Here is a 27,556-nt window from a genome sequence, read left to right on the forward strand (position 1 = left end):
ACAAGTCAAAATGTGCTCGAGAAAGGCAGAAAACAACACTTTGATATAACTTGAGAACGAATGCAAAAAACAGTCCACTCTCAGAACAGGCTGCTTGGACACTTTCAGAACAGCTCTGTTAATGACTGAAATCAGCTCTTTAAGAGATTGTCAAAAGAGACTCCGAAAACGAAACGTTGATCACTTTTGAGCAAAAGGCTGCACACACGCAATTCAAGTTGCTCTGATTGTCATTTAGAGTTACATTATAGGAGCATTCAGCAACAAGTCAAAATGTGCTCCAGAAAAGCAGAAAACAACACTGATAGAACTTGAGAACGAATGCAAAAAACAGTCCACTCTCAGAACAGGCCGCTTGGACACTTTCAGAACAGCTCTGTTAATGACTGAAAACAGCTCTCGAAGAGATTGTCAAACGAGACTCCGAAAACGAAACGTTGATCACTTTTGAGCAAAAGGCTGCACACACGCAATTCAAGTTGCTCTGATTGTCATTTAGAGTTACATTATAGGAGCATTCAGCAACAAGTCCAAATGTGCTCCAGAAAAGCAGAAAACAACACTGATAGAACTTGAGAACGAATGCAAAAAACAGTCCACTCTCAGAACAGGCCGCTTGGACACTTTCAGAACAGCTCTGTTAATGACTGAAAACAGCTCTGGAAGAGATTGTCAAAAGAGAATCTGAAAACGAAACGTTGATCAATTTTGAGCAAAAGGCTGCACACACGCAATTCAAGTTGCTCTGATTGTCATTTAGAGTTACATTATAGGAGCATTCAGCAACAAGTCAAAATGTGCTCCAGAAAAGCAGAAAACAACACTGATAGAACTTGAGAACGAATGCAAAAAACAGTCCACTCTCAGAACAGGCCGCTTGGACACTTTCAGAACAGCTCTGTTAATGACTGAAAACAGCTCTCGAAGAGATTGTCAAAAGAGACTCCGAAAACGAAACGTTGATCACTTTTGAGCAAAAGGCTGCACACACGTAATTCAACATACTCTGATTGTCATTTAGAGTTACATTATAGGAGCATTCAACAACAAGTCAAAATGTGCTCCAGAAAGGCAGAAAACAACACTTTGATAGTTTGATATAACTTGAGAAAGAATGCAAAAAACAGTCCACTCTAAGAACAGGCCGCTTGGACACTTTCAGAACAGCTCTGTTAATGACTGAAAACAGCTCTCGAAGAGATTGTCAAAAGTGACTCTGAAAACGAAACGTTGATCACTTTTGAGCAAAAGGCTGCACACACGCAATTCAAGTTGCTCTGATTGTCATTTAGAGTTACATTATAGGAGCATTCAACAACAAGTCAAAATGTGCTCGAGAAAGGCAGAAAACAACACTTTGATATAACTTGAGAACGAATGCAAAAAACAGTCCACTCTCAGAACAGGCTGCTTGGACACTTTCTGAACAGCTCTGTTAATGACTGAAATCAGCTCTTTAAGAGATTGTCAAAAGAGTCTCTGAAAACGAAACATTGATAACTTTTGAGCAAAAGGCTGCACACACGTAATTCAAGTTGCTCTGATTGTCACTTAGAGTTACATTATAGGAGCATTCAGCAACAAGTCAAAATGTGCTCCAGAAAAGCAGAAAACAACACTTTGATAGTTTGATATAACTTGAGAACGAATGCAAAAAACAGTCCACTCTAAGAACAGGCCGCTTGGACACTTTCAGAACAGCTCTGTTAAATGACTGAAAACAGCTCTCGAAGAGATTGTCAAAAGAGACTCTGAAAACGAAACGTTGATCACTTTTGAGCAAAAGGCTGCACACACGCAATTCAAGTTGCTCTGATTGTCATTTAGAGTTACATTATAGGAGCATTCAACAACAAGTCAAAATGTGCTCGAGAAAGGCAGAAAACAACACTTTGATATAACTTGAGAACGAATGCAAAAAACAGTCCACTCTCAGAACAGGCTGCTTGGACACTTTCAGAACAGCTCTGTTAATGACTGAAATCAGCTCTTTAAGAGATTGTCAAAAGAGACTCTGAAAACGAAACATTGATAACTTTTGAGCAAAAGGCTGCACACACGTAATTCAAGTTGCTCTGATTGTCATTTAGAGTTACATTATAGGAGCATTCAGCAACAAGTCAAAATGTGCTCCAGAAAAGCAGAAAACAACACTTTGATAGTTTGATATAACTTGAGAACGAATGCAAAAAACAGTCCACTCTAAGAACAGGCCGCTTGGACACTTTCAGAACAGCTCTGTTAAATGACTGAAAACAGCTCTCGAAGAGATTGTCAAAAGAGACTCCGAAAACGAAACGTTGATCACTTTTGAGCAAAAGGCTGCACACACGTAATTCAACATACTCTGATTGTCATTTAGAGTTACATTATAGGAGCATTCAACAACAAGTCAAAATGTGCTCGAGAAAGGCAGAAAACAACACTTTGATATAACTTGAGAACGAATGCAAAAAACAGTCCACTCTCAGAACAGGCTGCTTGGACACTTTCAGAACAGCTCTGTTAATGACTGAAATCAGCACTTTAAGAGATTGTCAAAAGAGACTCTGAAAACGAAACGTTGATCACTTTTGAGCAAAAGTTTGCACACACGCAATTCAAGTTGCTCTGATTGTCATTTAGAGTTACATTATAGGAGCATTCAACAACAAGTCAAAATGTGCTCGAGAAAGGCAGAAAACAACACTTTGATATAACTTGAGAACGAATGCAAAAAACAGTCCACTCTAAGAACAGGCCGCTTGGACACTTTCAGAACAGCTCTGTTAATGACTGAAAACAGCTCTCGAAGAGATTGTCAAAAGAGACTCCGAAAACGAAACGTTGATCACTTTTGAGCAAAAGGCTGCACACACGTAATTCAACATACTCTGATTGTCATTTAGAGTTACATTATAGGAGCATTCAACAACAAGTCAAAATGTGCTCCAGAAAGGCAGAAAACAACACTTTGATAGTTTGATATAACTTGAGAAAGAATGCAAAAAACAGTCCACTCTAAGAACAGGCCGCTTGGACACTTTCAGAACAGCTCTGTTAATGACTGAAAACAGCTCTCGAAGAGATTGTCAAAAGAGACTCTGAAAACGAAACGTTGATCACTTTTGAGCAAAAGGCTGCACACACGCAATTCAAGTTGCTCTGATTGTCATTTAGAGTTACATTATAGGAGCATTCAACAACAAGTCAAAATGTGCTCGAGAAAGGCAGAAAACAACACTTTGATATAACTTGAGAACGAATGCAAAAAACAGTCCACTCTCAGAACAGGCTGCTTGGACACTTTCAGAACAGCTCTGTTAATGACTGAAATCAGCTCTTTAAGAGATTGTCAAAAGAGACTCTGAAAACGAAACATTGATAACTTTTGAGCAAAAGGCTGCACACACGTAATTCAAGTTGCTCTGATTGTCATTTAGAGTTACATTATAGGAGCATTCAGCAACAAGTCAAAATGTGCTCCAGAAAAGCAGAAAACAACACTTTGATAGTTTGATATAACTTGAGAACGAATGCAAAAAACAGTCCACTCTAAGAACAGGCCGCTTGGACACTTTCAGAACAGCTCTGTTAAATGACTAAAAACAGCTCTCGAAGAGATTGTCAAAAGAGACTCCGAAAACGAAACGTTGATCACTTTTGAGCAAAAGGCTGCACACACGTAATTCAACATACTCTGATTGTCATTAACAGTGTTACATTATAGGAGCATTCAACAACAAGTCAAAATGTGCTCGAGAAAGGCAGAAAACAACACTTTGATATAACTTGAGAACGAATGCAAAAAACAGTCCACTCTCAGAACAGGCTAATTGGACACTTTCAGAACAGCTCTGTTAATGACTGAAATCAGCTCTTTAAGAGATTGTCAAAAGAGACTCTGAAAACGAAACGTTGATCACTTTTGAGCAAAAGGCTGCACACACGCAATTCAAGTTGCTCTGATTGTCATTTAGAGTTACATTATAGGAGCATTCAACAACAAGTCAAAATGTGCTCGAGAAAGGCAGAAAACAACACTTTGATATAACTTGAGAACGAATGCAAAAAACAGTCCACTCTAAGAACAGGCCGCTTGGACACTTTCAGAACAGCTCTGTTAAATGACTGAAAACAGCTCTCGAAGAGATTGTCAAAAGAGACTCCGAAAACGAAACGTTGATCACTTTTGAGCAAAAGGCTGCACACACGTAATTCAACATACTCTGATTGTCATTTAGAGTTACATTATAGGAGCATTCAACAACAAGTCAAAATGTGCTCCAGAAAGGCAGAAAACAACACTTTGATAGTTTGATATAACTTGAGAAAGAATGCAAAAAACAGTCCACTCTAAGAACAGGCCGCTTGGACACTTTCAGAACAGCTCTGTTAATGACTGAAAACAGCTCTCGAAGAGATTGTCAAAAGAGACTCTGAAAACGAAACGTTGATCACTTTTGAGCAAAAGGCTGCACACACGCAATTCAAGTTGCTCTGATTGTCATTTAGAGTTACATTATAGGAGCATTCAACAACAAGTCAAAATGTGCTCGAGAAAGGCAGAAAACAACACTTTGATATAACTTGAGAACGAATGCAAAAAACAGTCCACTCTCAGAACAGGCTGCTTGGACACTTTCAGAACAGCTCTGTTAATGACTGAAATCAGCTCTTTAAGAGATTGTCAAAAGAGACTCTGAAAACGAAACATTGATAACTTTTGAGCAAAAGGCTGCACACACGTAATTCAAGTTGTTCTGATTGTCATTTAGAGTTACATTATAGGAGCATTCAGCAACAAGTCAAAATGTGCTCCAGAAAAGCAGAAAACAACACTTTGATAGTTTGATATAACTTGAGAACGAATGCAAAAAACAGTCCACTCTAAGAACAGGCCGCTTGGACACTTTCAGAACAGCTCTGTTAAATGACTGAAAACAGCTCTCGAAGAGATTGTCAAAAGAGACTCCGAAAACGAAACGTTGATCACTTTTGAGCAAAAGGCTGCACACACGCAATTCAAGTTGCTCTGATTGTCATTTAGAGTTACATTATAGGAGCATTCAGCAACAAGTCAAAATGTGCTCCAGAAAAGCAGAAAACAACACTGATAGAACTTGAGAACGAATGCAAAAAACAGTCCACTCTCAGAACAGGCCGCTTGGACACTTTCAGAACAGCTCTGTTAATGACTGAAAACAGCTCTCGAAGAGATTGTCAAAAGAGACTCCGAAAACGAAACGTTGATCACTTTTGAGCAAAAGGCTGCACACACGCAATTCAAGTTGCTCTGATTGTCATTTAGAGTTACATTATAGGAGCATTCAGCAACAAGTCAAAATGTGCTCCAGAAAAGCAGAAAACAACACTGATAGAACTTGAGAACGAATGCAAAAAACAGTCCACTCTCAGAACAGGCCGCTTGGACACTTTCAGAACAGCTCTGTTAATGACTGAAAACAGCTCTCGAAGAGATTGTCAAAAGAGACTCTGAAAACGAAACGTTGATCACTTTTGAGCAAAAGGCGTTGCACACACGCAATTCAAGTTGCTCTGATTGTCATTTAGAGTTACATTATAGGAGCATTCAACAACAAGTCAAAATGTGCTCGAGAAAGGCAGAAAACAACACTTTGATAGTTTGATATAACTTGAGAACGAATGCAAAAAACAGTCCACTCTAAGAACAGGCCGCTTGGACACTTTCAGAACAGCTCTGTTAATGACTGAAAACAGCTCTCGAAGAGATTGTCAAAAGAGACTCTGAAAACGAAACGTTGATCACTTTTGAGCAAAAGGCTGCACACACGCAATTCAAGTTGCTCTGATTGTCATTTAGAGTTACATTATAGGAGCATTCAACAACAAGTCAAAATGTGCTCCAGAAAAGCAGAAAACAACACTGATAGAACTTGAGAACGAATGCAAAAAACAGTCCACTCTCAGAACAGGCCGCTTGGACACTTTCAGAACAGCTCTGTTAATGACTGAAAACAGCTCTCGAAGAGATTGTCAAAAGAGACTCCGAAAACGAAACGTTGATCACTTTTGAGCAAAAGGCTGCACACACGCAATTCAAGTTGCTCTGATTGTCATTTAGAGTTACATTATAGGAGCATTCAGCAACAAGTCAAAATGTGCTCCAGAAAAGCAGAAAACAACACTGATAGAACTTGAGAACGAATGCAAAAAACAGTCCACTCTCAGAACAGGCCGCTTGGACACTTTCAGAACAGCTCTGTTAATGACTGAAAACAGCTCTCGAAGAGATTGTCAAAAGAGACTCTGAAAACGAAACGTTGATCACTTTTGAGCAAAAGGCGTTGCACACACGCAATTCAAGTTGCTCTGATTGTCATTTAGAGTTACATTATAGGAGCATTCAACAACAAGTCAAAATGTGCTCGAGAAAGGCAGAAAACAACACTTTGATAGTTTGATATAACTTGAGAACGAATGCAAAAAACAGTCCACTCTAAGAACAGGCCGCTTGGACACTTTCAGAACAGCTCTGTTAATGACTGAAAACAGCTCTCGAAGAGATTGTCAAAAGAGACTCTGAAAACGAAACGTTGATCACTTTTGAGCAAAAGGCTGCACACACGCAATTCAAGTTGCTCTGATTGTCATTTAGAGTTACATTATAGGAGCATTCAACAACAAGTCAAAATGTGCTCCAGAAAAGCAGAAAACAACACTGATAGAACTTGAGAACGAATGCAAAAAACAGTCCACTCTCAGAACAGGCCGCTTGGACACTTTCAGAACAGCTCTGTTAATGACTGAAAACAGCTCTCGAAGAGATTGTCAAAAGAGACTCTGAAAACGAAACGTTGATCACTTTTGAGCAAAAGGCTGCACACACGCAATTCAAGTTGCTCTGATTGTCATTTAGAGTTACATTATAGGAGCATTCAACAACAAGTCAAAATGTGCTCGAGAAAGGCAGAAAACAACACTTTGATATAACTTGAGAACGAATGCAAGAAACAGTCCACTCTCAGAACAGGCTGCTTGGACACTTTCAGAACAGCTCTGTTAATGACTGAAATCAGCTCTTTAAGAGATTGTCAAAAGAGACTCTGAAAACGAAACATTGATAACTTTTGAGCAAAAGGCTGCACACACGTAATTCAAGTTGCTCTGATTGTCATTTAGAGTTACATTATAGGAGCATTCAGCAACAAGTCAAAATGTGCTCCAGAAAAGCAGAAAACAACACTGATAGAACTTGAGAACGAATGCAAAAAACAGTCCACTCTCAGAACAGGCCGCTTGGACACTTTCAGAACAGCTCTGTTAATGACTGAAAACAGCTCTCGAAGAGATTGTCAAAAGAGACTCCGAAAACGAAACGTTGATCACTTTTGAGCAAAAGGCTGCACACACGCAATTCAAGTTGCTCTGATTGTCATTTAGAGTTACATTATAGGAGCATTCAGCAACAAGTCAAAATGTGCTCCAGAAAAGCAGAAAACAACACTGATAGAACTTGAGAACGAATGCAAAAAACAGTCCACTCTCAGAACAGGCCGCTTGGACACTTTCAGAACAGCTCTGTTAATGACTGAAAACAGCTCTCGAAGAGATTGTCAAAAGAGACTCTGAAAACGAAACGTTGATCACTTTTGAGCAAAAGGCGTTGCACACACGCAATTCAAGTTGCTCTGATTGTCATTTAGAGTTACATTATAGGAGCATTCAACAACAAGTCAAAATGTGCTCGAGAAAGGCAGAAAACAACACTTTGATAGTTTGATATAACTTGAGAACGAATGCAAAAAACAGTCCACTCTAAGAACAGGCCGCTTGGACACTTTCAGAACAGCTCTGTTAATGACTGAAAACAGCTCTCGAAGAGATTGTCAAAAGAGACTCTGAAAACGAAACGTTGATCACTTTTGAGCAAAAGGCTGCACACACGCAATTCAAGTTGCTCTGATTGTCATTTAGAGTTACATTATAGGAGCATTCAACAACAAGTCAAAATGTGCTCCAGAAAAGCAGAAAACAACACTGATAGAACTTGAGAACGAATGCAAAAAACAGTCCACTCTCAGAACAGGCCGCTTGGACACTTTCAGAACAGCTCTGTTAATGACTGAAAACAGCTCTCGAAGAGATTGTCAAAAGAGACTCCGAAAACGAAACGTTGATCACTTTTGAGCAAAAGGCTGCACACACGCAATTCAAGTTGCTCTGATTGTCATTTAGAGTTACATTATAGGAGCATTCAGCAACAAGTCAAAATGTGCTCCAGAAAAGCAGAAAACAACACTGATAGAACTTGAGAACGAATGCAAAAAACAGTCCACTCTCAGAACAGGCCGCTTGGACACTTTCAGAACAGCTCTGTTAATGACTGAAAACAGCTCTCGAAGAGATTGTCAAAAGAGACTCTGAAAACGAAACGTTGATCACTTTTGAGCAAAAGGCGTTGCACACACGCAATTCAAGTTGCTCTGATTGTCATTTAGAGTTACATTATAGGAGCATTCAACAACAAGTCAAAATGTGCTCGAGAAAGGCAGAAAACAACACTTTGATAGTTTGATATAACTTGAGAACGAATGCAAAAAACAGTCCACTCTAAGAACAGGCCGCTTGGACACTTTCAGAACAGCTCTGTTAATGACTGAAAACAGCTCTCGAAGAGATTGTCAAAAGAGACTCTGAAAACGAAACGTTGATCACTTTTGAGCAAAAGGCTGCACACACGCAATTCAAGTTGCTCTGATTGTCATTTAGAGTTACATTATAGGAGCATTCAACAACAAGTCAAAATGTGCTCCAGAAAAGCAGAAAACAACACTGATAGAACTTGAGAACGAATGCAAAAAACAGTCCACTCTCAGAACAGGCCGCTTGGACACTTTCAGAACAGCTCTGTTAATGACTGAAAACAGCTCTCGAAGAGATTGTCAAAAGAGACTCTGAAAACGAAACGTTGATCACTTTTGAGCAAAAGGCTGCACACACGCAATTCAAGTTGCTCTGATTGTCATTTAGAGTTACATTATAGGAGCATTCAACAACAAGTCAAAATGTGCTCGAGAAAGGCAGAAAACAACACTTTGATATAACTTGAGAACGAATGCAAGAAACAGTCCACTCTCAGAACAGGCTGCTTGGACACTTTCAGAACAGCTCTGTTAATGACTGAAATCAGCTCTTTAAGAGATTGTCAAAAGAGACTCTGAAAACGAAACATTGATAACTTTTGAGCAAAAGGCTGCACACACGTAATTCAACATACTCTGATTGTCATTTAGAGTTACATTATAGGAGCATTCAACAACAAGTCAAAATGTGCTCCAGAAAGGCAGAAAACAACACTTTGATAGTTTGATATAACTTGAGAACGAATGCAAAAAACAGTCCACTCTAAGAACAGGCCGCTTGGACACTTTCAGAACAGCTCTGTTAAATGACTGAAAACAGCTCTCGAAGAGATTGTCAAAAGAGACTCCGAAAACGAAACGTTGATCACTTTTGAGCAAAAGGCTGCACACACGCAATTCAAGTTGCTCTGATTGTCATTTAGAGTTACATTATAGGAGCATTCAGCAACAAGTCAAAATGTGCTCCAGAAAAGCAGAAAACAACACTGATAGAACTTGAGAACGAATGCAAAAAACAGTCCACTCTCAGAACAGGCCGCTTGGACACTTTCAGAACAGCTCTGTTAATGACTGAAAACAGCTCTCGAAGAGATTGTCAAAAGAGACTCCGAAAACGAAACGTTGATCACTTTTGAGCAAAAGGCTGCACACACGCAATTCAAGTTGCTCTGATTGTCATTTAGAGTTACATTATAGGAGCATTCAGCAACAAGTCAAAATGTGCTCCAGAAAAGCAGAAAACAACACTGATAGAACTTGAGAACGAATGCAAAAAACAGTCCACTCTCAGAACAGGCCGCTTGGACACTTTCAGAACAGCTCTGTTAATGACTGAAAACAGCTCTCGAAGAGATTGTCAAAAGAGACTCCGAAAACGAAACGTTGATCACTTTTGAGCAAAAGGCTGCACACACGCAATTCAAGTTGCTCTGATTGTCATTTAGAGTTACATTATAGGAGCATTCAGCAACAAGTCAAAATGTGCTCCAGAAAAGCAGAAAACAACACTGATAGAACTTGAGAACGAATGCAAAAAACAGTCCACTCTCAGAACAGGCCGCTTGGACACTTTCAGAACAGCTCTGTTAATGACTGAAAACAGCTCTCGAAGAGATTGTCAAAAGAGACTCTGAAAACGAAACGTTGATCACTTTTGAGCAAAAGGCGTTGCACACACGCAATTCAAGTTGCTCTGATTGTCATTTAGAGTTACATTATAGGAGCATTCAACAACAAGTCAAAATGTGCTCGAGAAAGGCAGAAAACAACACTTTGATAGTTTGATATAACTTGAGAACGAATGCAAAAAACAGTCCACTCTAAGAACAGGCCGCTTGGACACTTTCAGAACAGCTCTGTTAATGACTGAAAACAGCTCTCGAAGAGATTGTCAAAAGAGACTCTGAAAACGAAACGTTGATCACTTTTGAGCAAAAGGCTGCACACACGCAATTCAAGTTGCTCTGATTGTCATTTAGAGTTACATTATAGGAGCATTCAACAACAAGTCAAAATGTGCTCCAGAAAAGCAGAAAACAACACTGATAGAACTTGAGAACGAATGCAAAAAACAGTCCACTCTCAGAACAGGCCGCTTGGACACTTTCAGAACAGCTCTGTTAATGACTGAAAACAGCTCTCGAAGAGATTGTCAAAAGAGACTCTGAAAACGAAACGTTGATCACTTTTGAGCAAAAGGCTGCACACACGCAATTCAAGTTGCTCTGATTGTCATTTAGAGTTACATTATAGGAGCATTCAACAACAAGTCAAAATGTGCTCGAGAAAGGCAGAAAACAACACTTTGATATAACTTGAGAACGAATGCAAGAAACAGTCCACTCTCAGAACAGGCTGCTTGGACACTTTCAGAACAGCTCTGTTAATGACTGAAATCAGCTCTTTAAGAGATTGTCAAAAGAGACTCTGAAAACGAAACATTGATAACTTTTGAGCAAAAGGCTGCACACACGTAATTCAAGTTGCTCTGATTGTCATTTAGAGTTACATTATAGGAGCATTCAGCAACAAGTCAAAATGTGCTCCAGAAAAGCAGAAAACAACACTGATAGAACTTGAGAACGAATGCAAAAAACAGTCCACTCTCAGAACAGGCCGCTTGGACACTTTCAGAACAGCTCTGTTAATGACTGAAAACAGCTCTCGAAGAGATTGTCAAAAGAGACTCCGAAAACGAAACGTTGATCACTTTTGAGCAAAAGGCTGCACACACGCAATTCAAGTTGCTCTGATTGTCATTTAGAGTTACATTATAGGAGCATTCAGCAACAAGTCAAAATGTGCTCCAGAAAAGCAGAAAACAACACTGATAGAACTTGAGAACGAATGCAAAAAACAGTCCACTCTCAGAACAGGCCGCTTGGACACTTTCAGAACAGCTCTGTTAATGACTGAAAACAGCTCTCGAAGAGATTGTCAAAAGAGACTCTGAAAACGAAACGTTGATCACTTTTGAGCAAAAGGCGTTGCACACACGCAATTCAAGTTGCTCTGATTGTCATTTAGAGTTACATTATAGGAGCATTCAACAACAAGTCAAAATGTGCTCGAGAAAGGCAGAAAACAACACTTTGATAGTTTGATATAACTTGAGAACGAATGCAAAAAACAGTCCACTCTAAGAACAGGCCGCTTGGACACTTTCAGAACAGCTCTGTTAATGACTGAAAACAGCTCTCGAAGAGATTGTCAAAAGAGACTCTGAAAACGAAACGTTGATCACTTTTGAGCAAAAGGCTGCACACACGCAATTCAAGTTGCTCTGATTGTCATTTAGAGTTACATTATAGGAGCATTCAACAACAAGTCAAAATGTGCTCCAGAAAAGCAGAAAACAACACTGATAGAACTTGAGAACGAATGCAAAAAACAGTCCACTCTCAGAACAGGCCGCTTGGACACTTTCAGAACAGCTCTGTTAATGACTGAAAACAGCTCTCGAAGAGATTGTCAAAAGAGACTCCGAAAACGAAACGTTGATCACTTTTGAGCAAAAGGCTGCACACACGCAATTCAAGTTGCTCTGATTGTCATTTAGAGTTACATTATAGGAGCATTCAGCAACAAGTCAAAATGTGCTCCAGAAAAGCAGAAAACAACACTGATAGAACTTGAGAACGAATGCAAAAAACAGTCCACTCTCAGAACAGGCCGCTTGGACACTTTCAGAACAGCTCTGTTAATGACTGAAAACAGCTCTCGAAGAGATTGTCAAAAGAGACTCTGAAAACGAAACGTTGATCACTTTTGAGCAAAAGGCGTTGCACACACGCAATTCAAGTTGCTCTGATTGTCATTTAGAGTTACATTATAGGAGCATTCAACAACAAGTCAAAATGTGCTCGAGAAAGGCAGAAAACAACACTTTGATAGTTTGATATAACTTGAGAACGAATGCAAAAAACAGTCCACTCTAAGAACAGGCCGCTTGGACACTTTCAGAACAGCTCTGTTAATGACTGAAAACAGCTCTCGAAGAGATTGTCAAAAGAGACTCTGAAAACGAAACGTTGATCACTTTTGAGCAAAAGGCTGCACACACGCAATTCAAGTTGCTCTGATTGTCATTTAGAGTTACATTATAGGAGCATTCAACAACAAGTCAAAATGTGCTCCAGAAAAGCAGAAAACAACACTGATAGAACTTGAGAACGAATGCAAAAAACAGTCCACTCTCAGAACAGGCCGCTTGGACACTTTCAGAACAGCTCTGTTAATGACTGAAAACAGCTCTCGAAGAGATTGTCAAAAGAGACTCTGAAAACGAAACGTTGATCACTTTTGAGCAAAAGGCTGCACACACGCAATTCAAGTTGCTCTGATTGTCATTTAGAGTTACATTATAGGAGCATTCAACAACAAGTCAAAATGTGCTCGAGAAAGGCAGAAAACAACACTTTGATATAACTTGAGAACGAATGCAAGAAACAGTCCACTCTCAGAACAGGCTGCTTGGACACTTTCAGAACAGCTCTGTTAATGACTGAAATCAGCTCTTTAAGAGATTGTCAAAAGAGACTCTGAAAACGAAACATTGATAACTTTTGAGCAAAAGGCTGCACACACGTAATTCAACATACTCTGATTGTCATTTAGAGTTACATTATAGGAGCATTCAACAACAAGTCAAAATGTGCTCCAGAAAGGCAGAAAACAACACTTTGATAGTTTGATATAACTTGAGAACGAATGCAAAAAACAGTCCACTCTAAGAACAGGCCGCTTGGACACTTTCAGAACAGCTCTGTTAAATGACTGAAAACAGCTCTCGAAGAGATTGTCAAAAGAGACTCCGAAAACGAAACGTTGATCACTTTTGAGCAAAAGGCTGCACACACGCAATTCAAGTTGCTCTGATTGTCATTTAGAGTTACATTATAGGAGCATTCAGCAACAAGTCAAAATGTGCTCCAGAAAAGCAGAAAACAACACTGATAGAACTTGAGAACGAATGCAAAAAACAGTCCACTCTCAGAACAGGCCGCTTGGACACTTTCAGAACAGCTCTGTTAATGACTGAAAACAGCTCTCGAAGAGATTGTCAAAAGAGACTCCGAAAACGAAACGTTGATCACTTTTGAGCAAAAGGCTGCACACACGCAATTCAAGTTGCTCTGATTGTCATTTAGAGTTACATTATAGGAGCATTCAGCAACAAGTCAAAATGTGCTCCAGAAAAGCAGAAAACAACACTGATAGAACTTGAGAACGAATGCAAAAAACAGTCCACTCTCAGAACAGGCCGCTTGGACACTTTCAGAACAGCTCTGTTAATGACTGAAAACAGCTCTCGAAGAGATTGTCAAAAGAGACTCTGAAAACGAAACGTTGATCACTTTTGAGCAAAAGGCGTTGCACACACGCAATTCAAGTTGCTCTGATTGTCATTTAGAGTTACATTATAGGAGCATTCAACAACAAGTCAAAATGTGCTCGAGAAAGGCAGAAAACAACACTTTGATAGTTTGATATAACTTGAGAACGAATGCAAAAAACAGTCCACTCTAAGAACAGGCCGCTTGGACACTTTCAGAACAGCTCTGTTAATGACTGAAAACAGCTCTCGAAGAGATTGTCAAAAGAGACTCTGAAAACGAAACGTTGATCACTTTTGAGCAAAAGGCTGCACACACGCAATTCAAGTTGCTCTGATTGTCATTTAGAGTTACATTATAGGAGCATTCAACAACAAGTCAAAATGTGCTCCAGAAAAGCAGAAAACAACACTGATAGAACTTGAGAACGAATGCAAAAAACAGTCCACTCTCAGAACAGGCCGCTTGGACACTTTCAGAACAGCTCTGTTAATGACTGAAAACAGCTCTCGAAGAGATTGTCAAAAGAGACTCCGAAAACGAAACGTTGATCACTTTTGAGCAAAAGGCTGCACACACGCAATTCAAGTTGCTCTGATTGTCATTTAGAGTTACATTATAGGAGCATTCAGCAACAAGTCAAAATGTGCTCCAGAAAAGCAGAAAACAACACTGATAGAACTTGAGAACGAATGCAAAAAACAGTCCACTCTCAGAACAGGCCGCTTGGACACTTTCAGAACAGCTCTGTTAATGACTGAAAACAGCTCTCGAAGAGATTGTCAAAAGAGACTCTGAAAACGAAACGTTGATCACTTTTGAGCAAAAGGCGTTGCACACACGCAATTCAAGTTGCTCTGATTGTCATTTAGAGTTACATTATAGGAGCATTCAACAACAAGTCAAAATGTGCTCGAGAAAGGCAGAAAACAACACTTTGATAGTTTGATATAACTTGAGAACGAATGCAAAAAACAGTCCACTCTAAGAACAGGCCGCTTGGACACTTTCAGAACAGCTCTGTTAATGACTGAAAACAGCTCTCGAAGAGATTGTCAAAAGAGACTCTGAAAACGAAACGTTGATCACTTTTGAGCAAAAGGCTGCACACACGCAATTCAAGTTGCTCTGATTGTCATTTAGAGTTACATTATAGGAGCATTCAACAACAAGTCAAAATGTGCTCCAGAAAAGCAGAAAACAACACTGATAGAACTTGAGAACGAATGCAAAAAACAGTCCACTCTCAGAACAGGCCGCTTGGACACTTTCAGAACAGCTCTGTTAATGACTGAAAACAGCTCTCGAAGTGATTGTCAAAAGAGACTCTGAAAACGAAACGTTGTTCACTTTTGAGCAAAAGGCTGCACACACGCAATTCAAGTTGCTCTGATTGTCATTTAGAGTTACATTATAGGAGCATTCAACAACAAGTCAAAATGTGCTCGAGAAAGGCAGAAAACAACACTTTGATATAACTTGAGAACGAATGCAAGAAACAGTCCACTCTCAGAACAGGCTGCTTGGACACTTTCAGAACAGCTCTGTTAATGACTGAAATCAGCTCTTTAAGAGATTGTCAAAAGAGACTCTGAAAACGAAACATTGATAACTTTTGAGCAAAAGGCTGCACACACGTAATTCAACATACTCTGATTGTCATTTAGAGTTACATTATAGGAGCATTCAACAACAAGTCAAAATGTGCTCCAGAAAGGCAGAAAACAACACTTTGATAGTTTGATATAACTTGAGAACGAATGCAAAAAACAGTCCACTCTAAGAACAGGCCGCTTGGACACTTTCAGAACAGCTCTGTTAATGACTGAAAACAGCTCTCGAAGAGATTGTCAAAAGAGACTCCGAAAACGAAACGTTGATCACTTTTGAGCAAAAGGCTGCACACACGCAATTCAAGTTGCTCTGATTGTTATTTAGAGTTACATTATAGGAGCATTCAACAACAAGTCAAAATGTGCTCGAGAAAGGCAGAAAACAACACTTTGATATAACTTGAGAACGAATGCAAAAAACAGTCCACTCTCAGAACAGGCTGCTTGGACACTTTCAGAACAGCTCTGTTAATGACTGAAATCAGCTCTTTAAGAGATTGTCAAAAGAGACTCTGAAAACGAAACGTTGATCACTTTTCAGCAAAAGGCTGCACACACGCAATTCAAGTTGCTCTGATTGTAATTTAGAGTTACATTATAGGAGCATTCAACAACAAGTCAAAATGTGCTCGAGAAAGGCAGAAAACAACACTTTGATAGTTTGATATAACTTGAGAACGAATGCAAAAACCAGTCCACTCTAAGAACAGGCCGCTTGGACACTTTCAGAACAGCTCTGTTAATGACTGAAAACAGCTCTCGAAGAGATTGTCAAAAGAGACTCCGAAAACGAAACGTTGATCACTTTTGAGCAAAAGGCTGCACACACGCAATTCAAGTTGCTCTGATTGTCATTTAGAGTTACATTATAGGAGCATTCAACAACAAGTCAAAATGTGCTCCAGAAAAGCAGAAAACAACACTGATAGAACTTGAGAACGAATGCAAAAAACAGTCCACTCTCAGAACAGGCCGCTTGGACACTTTCAGAACAGCTCTGTTAATGACTGAAAACAGCTCTCGAAGAGATTGTCAAAAGAGACTCTGAAAACGAAACGTTGATCACTTTTGAGCAAAAGGCTGCACACACGCAATTCAAGTTGCTCTGATTGTCATTTAGAGTTACATTATAGGAGCATTCAACAACAAGTCAAAATGTGCTCGAGAAAGGCAGAAAACAACACTTTGATATAACTTGAGAACGAATGCAAAAAACAGTCCACTCTCAGAACAGGCCGCTTGGACACTTTCAGAACAGCTCTGTTAATGACTGAAATCAGCTCTTTAAGAGATTGTCAAAAGAGACTCTGAAAACGAAACATTGATAAGTTTTGAGCAAAAGGCTGCACACACGTAATTCAACATACTCTGATTGTCATTTAGAGTTACATTATAGGAGCATTCAACAACAAGTCAAAATGTGCTCCAGAAAGGCAGAAAACAACACTTTGATAGTTTGATATAACTTGAGAACGAATGCAAAATACAGTCCACTCTAAGAACAGGCCGCTTGGACACTTTCAGAACAGCTCTGTTAATGACTGAAAACAGCTCTCGAAGAGATTGTCAAAAGAGACTCCGAAAACGAAACGTTGATCACTTTTGAGCAAAAGGCTGCACACACGCAATTCAAGTTGCTCTGATTGTCATTTAGAGTTACATTATAGGAGCATTCAACAACAAGTCAAAATGTGCTCCAGAAAAGCAGAAAACAACACTGATAGAACTTGAGAACGAATGCAAAAAACAGTCCACTCTCAGAACAGGCCGCTTGGACACTTTCAGAACAGCTCTGTTAATGACTGAAAACAGCTCTCGAAGAGATTGTCAAAAGAGACTCTGAAAACGAAACGTTGATCACTTTTGAGCAAAAGGCTGCACACACGCAATTCAAGTTGCTCTGATTGTCATTTAGAGTTACATTATAGGAGCATTCAACAACAAGTCAAAATGTGCTCGAGAAAGGCAGAAAACAACACTTTGATATAACTTGAGAACGAATGCAAAAAACAGTCCACTCTCAGAACAGGCCGCTTGGACACTTTCAGAACAGCTCTGTTAATGACTGAAATCAGCTCTTTAAGAGATTGTCAAAAGAGACTCTGAAAACGAAACATTGATAAGTTTTGAGCAAAAGGCTGCACACACGTAATTCAACATACTCTGATTGTCATTTAGAGTTACATTATAGGAGCATTCAACAACAAGTCAAAATGTGCTCCAGAAAGGCAGAAAACAACACTTTGATAGTTTGATATAACTTGAGAACGAATGCAAAATACAGTCCACTCTAAGAACAGGCCGCTTGGACACTTTCAGAACAGCTCTGTTAATGACTGAAAACAGCTCTCGAAGAGATTGTCAAAAGAGACTCCGAAAACGAAACGTTGATCACTTTTGAGCAAAAGGCTGCACACACGCAATTCAAGTTGCTCTGATTGTCATTTAGAGTTACATTATAGGAGCATTCAGCAACAAGTCAAAATGTGCTCCAGAAAGGCAGAAAACAACACTTTGATAGTTTGATATAACTTGAGAACGAATGCAAAAAACAGTCCACTCTAAGAACAGGCCGCTTGGACACTTTCAGAACAGCTCTGTTAATGACTGACATCAGCTCTTTAAGAGATTGTCAAAAGAGACTCTGAAAACAAAACGTTGATAACTTTTGAGCAAAAGGCTGCACACACGCAATTCAAGTTGCTCTGATTGTCATTTAGAGTTACATTATAGGAGCATTCAACAACAAGTCAAAATGTGCTCGAGAAAGGCAGAAAACAACACTTTGATATAACTTGAGAACGAATGCAAAAAACAGTCCACTCTCAGAACAGGCTGCTTGGACACTTTCAGAACAGCTCTGTTAATGACTGAAATCAGCTCTCGAAGAGATTGTCAAAAGAGACTCCGAAAACGAAACGTTGATCACTTTTGAGCAAAAGGCTGCACACATGCAATTCAAGTTGCTCTGATTGTCATTTAGAGTTACATTATAGGAGCATTCAGCAACAAGTCAAAATGTGCTCCAGAAAAGCAGAAAACAACACTGATAGAACTTGAGAACGAATGCAAAAAACTGTCCACTCTCAGAACAGGCCGCTTGGACACTTTCAGAACAGCTCTGTTAATGACTGAAAACAGCTCTCGAAGAGATTGTCAAAAGAGACTCTGAAAACGAAACGTTGATCACTTTTGAGCAAAAGGCTGCACACACGCAATTCAAGTTGCTCTGATTGTCATTTAGAGTTACATTATAGGAGCATTCAACAACAAGTCAAAATGTGCTCCAGAAAAGCAGAAAAAAACACTGATAGAACTTGAGAACGAATGCAAAAAACAGTCCACTCTCAGAACAGGCTGCTTGGACACTTTCAGAACAGCTCTCTTAATGACTGAAATCAGCTCTTTAAGAGATTGTCAAAAGAGACTCTGAAAACGAAACATTGATAACTTTTGAGCAAAAGGCTGCACACACGCAATTCAAGTTGCTCTGATTGTCAGTTAGAGTTACATTATAGGAGCATTCAACAACAAGTCAAAATGTGCTCGAGAAAGGCAGAAAACAACACTTTGATATAACTTGAGAACGAATGCAAAAAACAGTCCACTCTCAGAACAGGCTGCTTGGACACTTTCAGAACAGCTCTGTTAATGACTGAAATCAGCTCTTTAAGAGATTGTCAAAAGAGACTCTGAAAACGAAACGTTGATCACTTTTGAGCAAAAGGCTGCACACACGCAATTCAAGTTGCTCTGATTGTCATTTAGAGTTACATTATAGGAGCATTCAACAACAAGTCAAAATGTGCTCGAGAAAGGCAGAAAACAACACTTTGATATAACTTGAGAACGAATGCAAAAAACAGTCCACTCTAAGAACAGGCCGCTTGGACACTTTCAGAACAGCTCTGTTAATGACTGAAAACAGCTCTCGAAGAGATTGTCAAAAGAGACTCCGAAAACGAAACATTGATCACTTTTGAGCAAAAGGCTGCACACACGTAATTCAACATACTCTGATTGTCATTTAGAGTTACATTATAGGAGCATTCAACAACAAGTCAAAATGTGCTCCAGAAAGGCAGAAAACAACACTTTGATAGTTTGATATAACTTGAGAAAGAATGCAAAAAACAGTCCACTCTAAGAACAGGCCGCTTGGACACTTTCAGAACAGCTCTGTTAATGACTGAAAACAGCTCTCGAAGAGATTGTCAAAAGAGACTCTGAAAACGAAACGTTGATCACTTTTGAGCAAAAGGCTGCACACACGCAATTCAAGTTGCTCTGATTGTCATTTAGAGTTACATTATAGGAGCATTCAACAACAAGTCAAAATGTGCTCGAGAAAGGCAGAAAACAACACTTTGATATAACTTGAGAACGAATGCAAAAAACAGTCCACTCTCAGAACAGGCTGCTTGGACACTTTCAGAACAGCTCTGTTAATGACTGAAATCAGCTCTTTAAGAGATTGTCAAAAGAGACTCTGAAAACGAAACATTGATAACTTTTGAGCAAAAGGCTGCACACACGTAATTCAAGTTGCTCTGATTGTCATTTAGAGTTACATTATAGGAGCATTCAGCAACAAGTCAAAATGTGCTCCAGAAAAGCAGAAAACAACACTTTGATAGTTTGATATAACTTGAGAACGAATGCAAAAAACAGTCCACTCTAAGAACAGGCCGCTTGGACACTTTCAGAACAGCTCTGTTAAATGACTGAAAACAGCTCTCGAAGAGATTGTCAAAAGAGACTCCGAAAACGAAACGTTGATCACTTTTGAGCAAAAGGCTGCACACACGCAATTCAAGTTGCTCTGATTGTCATTTAGAGTTACATTATAGGAGCATTCAACAACAAGTCAAAATGTGCTCGAGAAAGGCAGAAAACAACACTTTGATATAACTTGAGAACGAATGCAAAAAACAGTCCACTCTCAGAACAGGCTGCTTGGACACTTTCAGAACAGCTCTGTTAATGACTGAAATCAGCTCTTTAAGAGATTGTCAAAAGAGACTCTGAAAACGAAACATTGATAACTTTTGAGCAAAAGGCTGCACACACGTAATTCAAGTTGCTCTGATTGTCATTTAGAGTTACATTATAGGAGCATTCAGCAACAAGTCAAAATGTGCTCCAGAAAAGCAGAAAACAACACTTTGATAGTTTGATATAACTTGAGAACGAATGCAAAAAACAGTCCACTCTAAGAACAGGCCGCTTGGACACTTTCAGAACAGCTCTGTTAAATGACTAAAAACAGCTCTCGAAGAGATTGTCAAAAGAGACTCCGAAAACGAAACGTTGATCACTTTTGAGCAAAAGGCTGCACACACGTAATTCAACATACTCTGATTGTCATTAACAGTGTTACATTATAGGAGCATTCAACAACAAGTCAAAATGTGCTCGAGAAAGGCAGAAAACAACACTTTGATATAACTTGAGAACGAATGCAAAAAACAGTCCACTCTCAGAACAGGCTAATTGGACACTTTCAGAACAGCTCTGTTAATGACTGAAATCAGCTCTTTAAGAGATTGTCAAAAGAGACTCTGAAAACGAAACGTTGATCACTTTTGAGCAAAAGGCTGCACACACGCAATTCAAGTTGCTCTGATTGTCATTTAGAGTTACATTATAGGAGCATTCAACAACAAGTCAAAATGTGCTCGAGAAAGGCAGAAAACAACACTTTGATATAACTTGAGAACGAATGCAAAAAACAGTCCACTCTCAGAACAGGCCGCTTGGACACTTTCAGAACAGCTCTGTTAAATGACTGAAAACAGCTCTCGAAGAGATTGTCAAAAGAGACTCCGAAAACGAAACGTTGATCACTTTTGAGCAAAAGGCTGCACACACGTAATTCAACATACTCTGATTGTCATTTAGAGTTACATTATAGGAGCATTCAACAACAAGTCAAAATGTGCTCCAGAAAGGCAGAAAACAACACTTTGATAGTTTGATATAACTTGAGAAAGAATGCAAAAAACAGTCCACTCTAAGAACAGGCCGCTTGGACACTTTCAGAACAGCTCTGTTAATGACTGAAAACAGCTCTCGAAGAGATTGTCAAAAGAGACTCTGAAAACGAAACGTTGATCACTTTTGAGCAAAAGGCTGCACACACGCAATTCAAGTTGCTCTGATTGTCATTTAGAGTTACATTATAGGAGCATTCAACAACAAGTCAAAATGTGCTCGAGAAAGGCAGAAAACAACACTTTGATATAACTTGAGAACGAATGCAAAAAACAGTCCACTCTCAGAACAGGCTGCTTGGACACTTTCAGAACAGCTCTGTTAATGACTGAAATCAGCTCTTTAAGAGATTGTCAAAAGAGACTCTGAAAACGAAACATTGATAACTTTTGAGCAAAAGGCTGCACACACGTAATTCAAGTTGCTCTGATTGTCATTTAGAGTTACATTATAGGAGCATTCAGCAACAAGTCAAAATGTGCTCCAGAAAAGCAGAAAACAACACTTTGATAGTTTGATATAACTTGAGAACGAATGCAAAAAACAGTCCACTCTAAGAACAGGCCGCTTGGACACTTTCAGAACAGCTCTGTTAAATGACTGAAAACAGCTCTCGAAGAGATTGTCAAAAGAGACTCCGAAAACGAAACGTTGATCACTTTTGAGCAAAAGGCTGCACACACGCAATTCAAGTTGCTCTGATTGTCATTTAGAGTTACATTATAGGAGCATTCAGCAACAAGTCAAAATGTGCTCCAGAAAAGCAGAAAACAACACTGATAGAACTTGAGAACGAATGCAAAAAACAGTCCACTCTCAGAACAGGCCGCTTGGACACTTTCAGAACAGCTCTGTTAATGACTGAAAACAGCTCTCGAAGAGATTGTCAAAAGAGACTCCGAAAACGAAACGTTGATCACTTTTGAGCAAAAGGCTGCACACACGCAATTCAAGTTGCTCTGATTGTCATTTAGAGTTACATTATAGGAGCATTCAGCAACAAGTCAAAATGTGCTCCAGAAAAGCAGAAAACAACACTGATAGAACTTGAGAACGAATGCAAAAAACAGTCCACTCTCAGAACAGGCCGCTTGGACACTTTCAGAACAGCTCTGTTAATGACTGAAAACAGCTCTCGAAGAGATTGTCAAAAGAGACTCTGAAAACGAAACGTTGATCACTTTTGAGCAAAAGGCGTTGCACACACGCAATTCAAGTTGCTCTGATTGTCATTTAGAGTTACATTATAGGAGCATTCAACAACAAGTCAAAATGTGCTCGAGAAAGGCAGAAAACAACACTTTGATAGTTTGATATAACTTGAGAACGAATGCAAAAAACAGTCCACTCTAAGAACAGGCCGCTTGGACACTTTCAGAACAGCTCTGTTAATGACTGAAAACAGCTCTCGAAGAGATTGTCAAAAGAGACTCTGAAAACGAAACGTTGATCACTTTTGAGCAAAAGGCTGCACACACGCAATTCAAGTTGCTCTGATTGTCATTTAGAGTTACATTATAGGAGCATTCAACAACAAGTCAAAATGTGCTCCAGAAAAGCAGAAAACAACACTGATAGAACTTGAGAACGAATGCAAAAAACAGTCCACTCTCAGAACAGGCCGCTTGGACACTTTCAGAACAGCTCTGTTAATGACTGAAAACAGCTCTCGAAGAGATTGTCAAAAGAGACTCCGAAAACGAAACGTTGATCACTTTTGAGCAAAAGGCTGCACACACGCAATTCAAGTTGCTCTGATTGTCATTTAGAGTTACATTATAGGAGCATTCAGCAACAAGTCAAAATGTGCTCCAGAAAAGCAGAAAACAACACTGATAGAACTTGAGAACGAATGCAAAAAACAGTCCACTCTCAGAACAGGCCGCTTGGACACTTTCAGAACAGCTCTGTTAATGACTGAAAACAGCTCTCGAAGAGATTGTCAAAAGAGACTCTGAAAACGAAACGTTGATCACTTTTGAGCAAAAGGCGTTGCACACACGCAATTCAAGTTGCTCTGATTGTCATTTAGAGTTACATTATAGGAGCATTCAACAACAAGTCAAAATGTGCTCGAGAAAGGCAGAAAACAACACTTTGATAGTTTGATATAACTTGAGAACGAATGCAAAAAACAGTCCACTCTAAGAACAGGCCGCTTGGACACTTTCAGAACAGCTCTGTTAATGACTGAAAACAGCTCTCGAAGAGATTGTCAAAAGAGACTCTGAAAACGAAACGTTGATCACTTTTGAGCAAAAGGCTGCACACACGCAATTCAAGTTGCTCTGATTGTCATTTAGAGTTACATTATAGGAGCATTCAACAACAAGTCAAAATGTGCTCCAGAAAAGCAGAAAACAACACTGATAGAACTTGAGAACGAATGCAAAAAACAGTCCACTCTCAGAACAGGCCGCTTGGACACTTTCAGAACAGCTCTGTTAATGACTGAAAACAGCTCTCGAAGAGATTGTCAAAAGAGACTCTGAAAACGAAACGTTGATCACTTTTGAGCAAAAGGCTGCACACACGCAATTCAAGTTGCTCTGATTGTCATTTAGAGTTACATTATAGGAGCATTCAACAACAAGTCAAAATGTGCTCGAGAAAGGCAGAAAACAACACTTTGATATAACTTGAGAACGAATGCAAGAAACAGTCCACTCTCAGAACAGGCTGCTTGGACACTTTCAGAACAGCTCTGTTAATGACTGAAATCAGCTCTTTAAGAGATTGTCAAAAGAGACTCTGAAAACGAAACATTGATAACTTTTGAGCAAAAGGCTGCACACACGTAATTCAACATACTCTGATTGTCATTTAGAGTTACATTATAGGAGCATTCAACAACAAGTCAAAATGTGCTCCAGAAAGGCAGAAAACAACACTTTGATAGTTTGATATAACTTGAGAACGAATGCAAAAAACAGTCCACTCTAAGAACAGGCCGCTTGGACACTTTCAGAACAGCTCTGTTAATGACTGAAAACAGCTCTCGAAGAGATTGTCAAAAGAGACTCCGAAAACGAAACGTTGATCACTTTTGAGCAAAAGGCTGCACACACGCAATTCAAGTTGCTCTGATTGTTATTTAGAGTTACATTATAGGAGCATTCAACAACAAGTCAAAATGTGCTCGAGAAAGGCAGAAAACAACACTTTGATATAACTTGAGAACGAATGCAAAAAACAGTCCACTCTCAGAACAGGCCGCTTGGACACTTTCAGAACAGCTCTGTTAATGACTGAAATCAGCTCTTTAAGAGATTGTCAAAAGAGACTCTGAAAACGAAACATTGATAAGTTTTGAGCAAAAGGCTGCACACACGTAATTCAACATACTCTGATTGTCATTTAGAGTTACATTATAGGAGCATTCAACAACAAGTCAAAATGTGCTCCAGAAAGGCAGAAAACAACACTTTGATAGTTTGATATAACTTGAGAACGAATGCAAAATACAGTCCACTCTAAGAACAGGCCGCTTGGACACTTTCAGAACAGCTCTGTTAATGACTGAAAACAGCTCTCGAAGAGATTGTCAAAAGAGACTCCGAAAACGAAACGTTGATCACTTTTGAGCAAAAGGCTGCACACACGCAATTCAAGTTGCTCTGATTGTCATTTAGAGTTACATTATAGGAGCATTCAGCAACAAGTCAAAATGTGCTCCAGAAAGGCAGAAAACAACACTTTGATAGTTTGATATAACTTGAGAACGAATGCAAAAAACAGTCCACTCTAAGAACAGGCCGCTTGGACACTTTCAGAACAGCTCTGTTAATGACTGAAATCAGCTCTTTAAGAGATTGTCAAAAGAGACTCTGAAAACAAAACGTTGATAACTTTTGAGCAAAAGGCTGCACACACGCAATTCAAGTTGCTCTGATTGTCATTTAGAGTTACATTATAGGAGCATTCAACAACAAGTCAAAATGTGCTCGAGAAAGGCAGAAAACAACACTTTGATATAACTTGAGAACGAATGCAAAAAACAGTCCACTCTCAGAACAGGCTGCTTGGACACTTTCAGAACAGCTCTGTTAATGACTGAAATCAGCTCTTTAAGAGATTGTCAAAAGAGACTCTGAAAACGAAACGTTGATCACTTTTCAGCAAAAGGCTGCACACACGCAATTCAAGTTGCTCTGATTGTAATTTAGAGTTACATTATAGGAGCATTCAACAACAAGTCAAAATGTGCTCGAGAAAGGCAGAAAACAACACTTTGATAGTTTGATATAACTTGAGAACGAATGCAAAAACCAGTCCACTCTAAGAACAGGCCGCTTGGACACTTTCAGAACAGCTCTGTTAATGACTGAAAACAGCTCTCGAAGAGATTGTCAAAAGAGACTCCGAAAACGAAACGTTGATCACTTTTGAGCAAAAGGCTGCACACACGCAATTCAAGTTGCTCTGATTGTCATTTAGAGTTACATTATAGGAGCATTCAACAACAAGTCAAAATGTGCTCCAGAAAAGCAGAAAACAACACTGATAGAACTTGAGAACGAATGCAAAAAACAGTCCACTCTCAGAACAGGCCGCTTGGACACTTTCAGAACAGCTCTGTTAATGACTGAAAACAGCTCTCGAAGAGATTGTCAAAAGAGACTCTGAAAACGAAACGTTGATCACTTTTGAGCAAAAGGCTGCACACACGCAATTCAAGTTGCTCTGATTGTCATTTAGAGTTACATTATAGGAGCATTCAACAACAAGTCAAAATGTGCTCGAGAAAGGCAGAAAACAACACTTTGATATAACTTGAGAACGAATGCAAAAAACAGTCCACTCTCAGAACAGGCCGCTTGGACACTTTCAGAACAGCTCTGTTAATGACTGAAATCAGCTCTTTAAGAGATTGTCAAAAGAGACTCTGAAAACGAAACATTGATAAGTTTTGAGCAAAAGGCTGCACACACGTAATTCAACATACTCTGATTGTCATTTAGAGTTACATTATAGGAGCATTCAACAACAAGTCAAAATGTGCTCCAGAAAGGCAGAAAACAACACTTTGATAGTTTGATATAACTTGAGAACGAATGCAAAATACAGTCCACTCTAAGAACAGGCCGCTTGGACACTTTCAGAACAGCTCTGTTAATGACTGAAAACAGCTCTCGAAGAGATTGTCAAAAGAGACTCCGAAAACGAAACGTTGATCACTTTTGAGCAAAAGGCTGCACACACGCAATTCAAGTTGCTCTGATTGTCATTTAGAGTTACATTATAGGAGCATTCAACAACAAGTCAAAATGTGCTCCAGAAAAGCAGAAAACAACACTGATAGAACTTGAGAACGAATGCAAAAAACAGTCCACTCTCAGAACAGGCCGCTTGGACACTTTCAGAACAGCTCTGTTAATGACTGAAAACAGCTCTCGAAGAGATTGTCAAAAGAGACTCTGAAAACGAAACGTTGATCACTTTTGAGCAAAAGGCTGCACACACGCAATTCAAGTTGCTCTGATTGTCATTTAGAGTTACATTATAGGAGCATTCAACAACAAGTCAAAATGTGCTCGAGAAAGGCAGAAAACAACACTTTGATATAACTTGAGAACGAATGCAAAAAACAGTCCACTCTCAGAACAGGCCGCTTGGACACTTTCAGAACAGCTCTGTTAATGACTGAAATCAGCTCTTTAAGAGATTGTCAAAAGAGACTCTGAAAACGAAACATTGATAAGTTTTGAGCAAAAGGCTGCACACACGTAATTCAACATACTCTGATTGTCATTTAGAGTTACATTATAGGAGCATTCAACAACAAGTCAAAATGTGCTCCAGAAAGGCAGAAAACAACACTTTGATAGTTTGATATAACTTGAGAACGAATGCAAAATACAGTCCACTCTAAGAACAGGCCGCTTGGACACTTTCAGAACAGCTCTGTTAATGACTGAAAACAGCTCTCGAAGAGATTGTCAAAAGAGACTCCGAAAACGAAACGTTGATCACTTTTGAGCAAAAGGCTGCACACACGCAATTCAAG

The sequence above is a fragment of the Nansenia antarctica genome (assembly GCF_963989245.1).
Source record: "Nansenia antarctica genome assembly, chromosome: 13".
NCBI lineage: Eukaryota > Metazoa > Chordata > Actinopteri > Argentiniformes > Microstomatidae > Nansenia > Nansenia antarctica.